The sequence below is a fragment of the Etheostoma cragini genome, chromosome 2 (assembly GCF_013103735.1).
Source record: "Etheostoma cragini isolate CJK2018 chromosome 2, CSU_Ecrag_1.0, whole genome shotgun sequence".
NCBI lineage: Eukaryota > Metazoa > Chordata > Actinopteri > Perciformes > Percidae > Etheostoma > Etheostoma cragini.
Window position 1 is genome coordinate 8615542 of NC_048408.1, and position 6679 is coordinate 8622220.

General features: G+C 42.3%; 1 protein-coding gene across 1 annotated transcript in view; it reads right to left on the minus strand.

The window, feature by feature from the left end:
* LOC117956896 (nuclear factor interleukin-3-regulated protein-like) overlaps positions 1-6679 on the minus strand; it is a 26853-nt gene that overhangs the window by 19959 nt on the left and 215 nt on the right. The window lies entirely within an intron of this gene.

The following is a 6679-nucleotide window of genomic DNA, read 5'->3' on the forward strand; positions in this document are numbered from 1 at the left end:
CCTAGGCCAAAGAACAGAAGCATCCACCTGAGTGCCATGGCTCCAGCTGCAGACACACACTCACTGTGTTGGTTCAACTGGCCTCAGTCCTGCTGTGTGCTTTCTTTTTGTACAGAAAAATAAAAACTGCAGTGCACGCAACATTCACATGAAATACTGTTTTCTACGACTCAGGTTGAGGTTAGACATTGGTCGAATTAATTATTAAGTTAATAGTCATGATTAGGTTATCTACAGTGGTGTTTAAAAATGTTTGACCCGTTCCTGATTTCTTGTTTGTCACACCTTAAATGTTTCAGATCATCTAACTACTTTAAATATAAGACAAAGATAACACAAGTAAACACAAGAGGCAGCTATTAAATGAAGGTTTTATTATTTAAAAAAAATCAAAACCTACATGGCCCTGTGTGAAAAAGTGTTTTCCCACTGTTAAAACATAACTACCCAGGAGTGGCCAGCCGACCAAAATTACCCCAAGAGGGCAGCGACGACTCATCCAAGAGGCCACAAGAGACCGCACAACAACATCCCAAAAACTGCAGGCCTCACTTGCCTCATCAAAGGTTAGTGTTCATGACTCCCCAAGACTTTGGGGAAAAAAACTGTGGACTGACAAGACAAGAGTTTTTGGAAGGTGTGTGTCCCATTACATCTGGCGTAAAAGTAACACTGCATTTCAGAAAAAGAACATTATACCAACAGTAAAATATGGTGGTGGTATTGTGATGGTCTGGGCTGTTTTGCTGCTTCCAGACCTGGAACACTTGCTGTGATATATGGAACCATGAATTAAACAAATATTTCGTGACCTCAAGCTGAAGAGAACTTGGGTTCTGCAGCAGGACAATGATCCAAAACACACCAGCAAGTCCCCCTCTGAATGACTTTGGAGTAGCCTAATTAAAGTCCTGACCTGAATCCTATTGATATCCTGTGGCATGACATTAACAAGGAAGTTCATGCTCAAAAACCCTCCAATGTGGTCGAATCTTAACAAATCTGCAAAGACGAGTGAGCCAAAATTCCTCAACAGCTCTGTAAAAAACTCAATACAAGGTATCGCAAATGCTTGATTGCAGTTGTTGCTGCTAAGGGTGGCTCAATCATTTATTAGGTTCAGGGGGCCATCACTTTTTCACACAGGGCCATGTACAGTAGGTTTGGATTTTATTTTCCCATAACAATAACAAACTTCATTTAAAAACTGCATGCACAATATATTTTGGAGACATGCAGTTCATTCGGCGAACACAAGCAACATGCTCTGAGCTGACAGTCTGAATGTCTTACTCTTTTCCTCTTCCCTTTTCTCTTGTACTCTTCTCTACCCCTTGGTGCATACACCGTTGTGACCAAGAGGAACGATAACTCATCAGCATGATAGGAAACACCTGAAAGTCTTATTCTGTTCAGACGGGCGCTCTGTTCTGCAAGCTTCCTGTGTGCAAGCTAAGGCGTGGTTAGTAATACTCTATTCGATATGCAGAATAGATGCTGAGTTCCTATAATAAAACACAGACATACACATACATAGATGATCTCTGTTAAGAGATCCCTACATATTTCAAGCATTTAACAGTCAAACATACATTGGTTAAACACCCATCTCCAGTTCTTCTTCCCCTTCCGCATCTTTTCTACCTACATCAGCCAAGAGAAGCGGCATAGAATAAGGAGGAGGTTCAGACATATCTTTCTTCTCCACATAACACCCCAATCACAGGGACCAATACAAATGAAAAAACAACAGTTCCTAATCTTCCCCTCCACCCCAGAGGACCCATCTTTATATCTTTAGCAGAACAGTTATCCTTGTACTAGTTTCAGAACCTCTAAACAAGGTGTTTAAAACCCTCTCTGTTCCCACAGTTGTCAGTGTCTTTGTCCTAGGGGCGCCGACCTGCTTGTCTTCCTTCCTTCTTCTTTCTTCAAACACGAGAGTGGACTGTCTTGTGTCAGTGGGCCTCAGGTAGGGGATTATTCTGCCTGAGTATTCAAACAAACACACACACACACACACAAAGAAATGAATTTGAAAGAAAGAAATGTGACCTTACCTGATGTTGGTCCTGACTTGAACCCTAGGTTCTTTGTTGGAAAGGATATTCTCAGACCTGAGTCAGTTGTGAATGGTCCACTTTATTATGCAAAATATATTTTGGAGACATGCAGTTCATTCAGCAAACACAAGCAACATGCTCAGAGCTGACAGTCTGAATGCCTGACTCTTTTCCTCTTCCCTTTTCTCTTGTACTCTTCTCTACCCCTCGGTGCATACACCGTTATGACCAAGAGGAAACAATAACCCATCAGCATGTTAGGAAACACCTGCAAGTCTTATTCTGTTCAGACGGGCGCTCTGTTCTGTTCTATTCGATATGCAGAGTAGATGCTGAGTTCCTATAATAAAAAAGTAAAGTCATTAACATGTGTCTGTGACCCTTTGTTCAACACCCAAATCACAGTGACCAATACAAATGAAAAAACAGTTCCTAATTTTCCCCTCCACCCCAGAGGACCCAACTTTATATCTTTAGCAGAACAGTTATCCTTGTAATAGTTTCATAACCTCTAAACAAGGTGTTTAAAACCCTCTCTGTTCTCGCAATAGTCAGTGTCTTTGTCCTAGGGGGGCCACCTGCTTGTCTTCCTTCAAACACGAGAGTGGACTGTCTTGTGCCAGTGGGCCTCAGGCAGGGGATTATTCTGCCCCTTCTGTTGGTAACTGGGCCGGTGTGTGCCCTTCCCCAACCGGGTTAGGGGCGTTGTGTTGTAGCGACGTCCTCACTTCGGCCAGTGTCCTGCTGGGCTCCTCTGCTGGAGTGCACTGGCTCCAAGGGTACCACGTGTCCCCCTTTCCTTCCAACTAAACTGCGTGGCTCGTTCTCTCCACCACCTTCCAAGGGCCCGTCCAACGCGGTTGGTGCCCCTTTCATTTGATCTCCCTCAGGAGGACCCCCTCAGTTTGGGGCACAGTCAGGACGTCTGTTCGTTCACCAACCTTCTTAGAGAAACTGGAGACAAAAGCTTGTAACTCGTTAAAATAGGCAAGTGGCAAACATGGCAGACATGGCAAACGTGGCACAGTCTCACCAGCTAGAGCCCTAGCTCATGGTCCAGCAAATCCCCTCTGTCTTTCTCCCTCCCCTGCTTGCCCACAATGTTCTTTCCTCTGGGGTGGTTTTGTCTTACAAGTTTTTCATCACTTCTGCTGTCAGTGGAGACTCTCCATATAGATCTGTGGTAAACACATAGAAAGTGCGTGTGCAGAATATTCTGCTGCAGCCTTTGCTGCTGCATCGGTTGCTCTGTTTCCTATTGCATCTAGTGTTCCTGTGGTGTCATGGCCCTTGCACTTTATTATTGCTACACTAGTGTTGTCATGGAGCCTGGTCGTAAGGAGTTTCATTTCTTCATCATGCTTGATTGGTTCGCCAGTGGCGGTAACAAATCCTGTTCTCACCCATTGCTGAAGATTTAGGTGACAAGCATTCACCATATAGACAGAGTCTGTGTAGATGTTAACCCGTTTATCTTTTACAAACACCAAAGCATCGAGAACAGCCATGGCCTCTGCCCTCTTCTGAGCTGATTTGTGCCCATCTAACTGTCCCTTTCCTACTGTCTCAAACTCTGTCTCTTTCTGTTGCACTACGGCCCACCCTGAACATAGTCCCTTCTTTTCATCTCTGTAACAGCACCCATCAGTAAACAACACCACCTCTGGTTTGTCTAATGGTGTTCCCTGTGGGTCTGCTAAAATTTTGTCAGTGTTTTTTTTTACTCGTTCTTCACAACAATGCGGTTCTCCCCTTTTACTGAGAGAGCGCTGGCTTGTGACAGAGTTTGTTTAAGATTAATTAATGTGTGTTCGGCTTTTGTTGTCCATTCCAAAGCGTGCGTTTAGGTTTTGCAGTTTAACCATATCTCTTAGAATTTGGGTCTGGCCAGAATAGGGGGTATAATTCCTGCTGTAGCCAGTAAGGCCCAAAAAAGACAACATTTCTTTGACAAGAACAGGTTTTGGGTGTAAGAGAATGGTGGAACGGTGTGATGCAGACATAGCAGTACCTGCGGGGGAGATTAGTCTACCCAGAATTCTGACTGTTTGCGGCAGATTTGCAATTTCTATAACGATGATCTGAGACTTGTATGTCTTTACGGCCTATTTCCCTAGCCAGTCTGTCTGCAAAGGGCATCGGGGGATCTATGTTACTGGACACACCAGACAGTTTAGACCCGACTGATTGAATATCATCATTTTCAGTTCGGGGTTGTGGATATTTTAACCCATCCACTGTAACTGTCCCTGTCTCCACTTCTATTACTGGGTACATAATCATAATCCGGGAGTCGGTCTGGTTGTTAGGGGACCCTCATAAGGAGGTGGATTGTTGTCTGGTTTGTTATAAAATTTAAGTTTGTCTTCGCAGATTTTGTCATCATTATCTCTTTCTACTTTTTCTGGTTGTTCTAGGATCAAATGGCTCAATGCCGGCCCAATTATTGCCAATTCATGTAATTTGGCACATTGTTCTAGAACAATGTGCTATTTTTTCTTAACCTTGGACCTGACAAATATGGAATTGGTGTCAGCCAATTGTTTTTTTGTATTCCTCCATTTCTTTTTCCTGATCTTTTTTTTCCTGCCAAAGTTTGGAGAAAAGTAACGTGGACGTATTGTCCAGATTGTTCCCAACAATGGGAATCAACGTCTTCTCAGCATTTCGCCTAACCTTTTCACGATTTCTTCACTTGCTTTCTGACTCATTGTTTTTACCAATACGTCCATCTGTTCTTTTAAAGATTTGTAGGAACCTGGTCCCGCCACAGTATTCACTGTATGTCTTTCGTTAGACATCCTTGCATAATTGTGGCCGCAATTATACTACCTCATGCAATTCACTCATAAACTTGCACTACTCCTCATATCATTCTTCAAGAATTATACTACTCCTTCAGTTTATATTAAACTATACTACAACTCATACAATTTGCTAAGAAACTGTACTACTTCTCATACAATTTGCTAAACAAATGTACTACAACTCATACAATTTGCCAAGAAATTGTACTACAACTCATAAAGGTTCTGCTTCCAGAAATTACTACTTACACTACTTAATCATGTGTCTAGTCTCAGGCCTGAAAGCACAACACATATAGACTTATTTCAGTCTATACTACCTTTTCATATAGATATATTTCAATCTACACTATCTTTTTCATATAGATGTATTTCAATCTATAATACCTTTCATATTTCATACAATTCATTAAGAAATTATACTACCTTTCATGTGCATTGTCCCAAACCTGTGGACACAATACACACCTTTGACCAAAACGCCATTTGGCTACCTTTTTTACAACTTAACAATACACACCATTCACAATTCTCACCTTAACAGATACAATTAACCAGTCAGAATATGGAAACAACATTGCCTTAATTTAGATGTAGCCAATGTGCAGATTTGATAGACAACAGGTTCTGCTTACCTTAATTTTAGGGCGCCAAGACTCCGTTATCTCCTGTTCTGACTGTTCCCGTTCAATTATTTTCCTCTTCTCCTGGCTGGCTTGCCAAATTGTTGGTCCCGACTTGGACCCTAGGTTCTTTGTTGGAAAGGATATTCTCAGACCTGAGTCAGTTGTGAATGGTCCACTTTATTATGCAAAATTTATTTTGGAGACATGCAGTTCATTCAGCAAACACAAGCAACATGCTCAGAGCTGACAGTCTGAAAATCTGACTCTTTTCCTCTCCTCTACCCCTCGCTGCATACACCCTTGTGACCAAGAGGAACAATTACCCATCAGCATGTTAGGAAACACCTGCAAGCCTCATTCTGTTCAGACGGTCGCTCTGTTCTGCATATATTCGATATGCAAAATAGATGCTGAGTTCCTATAATAAAACAGTGCAGTCATAAACATGTGTCTGCGACATACACATACATAGGGATGTAAGTGACTGGAACATCTTTCAAAAGAAATAGTGATACGATCTGATTCATATTAGAACACTGACTCCAATTTGACACATTTTTATTCAGTGAGAATAGCAGAGTCACATTTTTATTTTCACATCTGACTTGGGCTGTACTGGACAACAAACAGTTTATGGCCCGAAGAATTATCTTCATAAGGTAGGCCAAAGGACTAAGTCACTGGCAAGAATATCCAGCCACTTAGATAGTAACACCTTGAATCCTGGCCAATGCTGTAGTTCAATGCCATCTTGACTATGTCTGTACATCTTAGTCACAGGCCCTACTAAAGGCCTCAAAGACAAGCTAGAGATCTGTCAAAATAGACTGATCAGATTGATCCTTCAACTCAAATCCTTAAATCCTAGAACTCCTCTTTCTCCTGACCTTCATCAGTCGTAGGTGGCTTAGAGTGGGAGAGGGTTTCCCAACTTAAACGGTGTTTAGTTTATTATTATTATTTCTGTAATTACTTTCCTAAAATTGGTGATATGCACAGCTATTCCCACCAGGGGGAGTTCCACAGATTACAGGCCCTGTTGTTTTAAGAGGTGCATGGAAAGTACTCTTTCCTATACTCAGCAGCTGTCTTGTGAAATGGCTTACCATCCATCCATCCATCCATCTTCATCCGCTTATCCAGTCGGGTCGCGGGGGCAGCAGCTCCAGTAGGGGACCCCAAA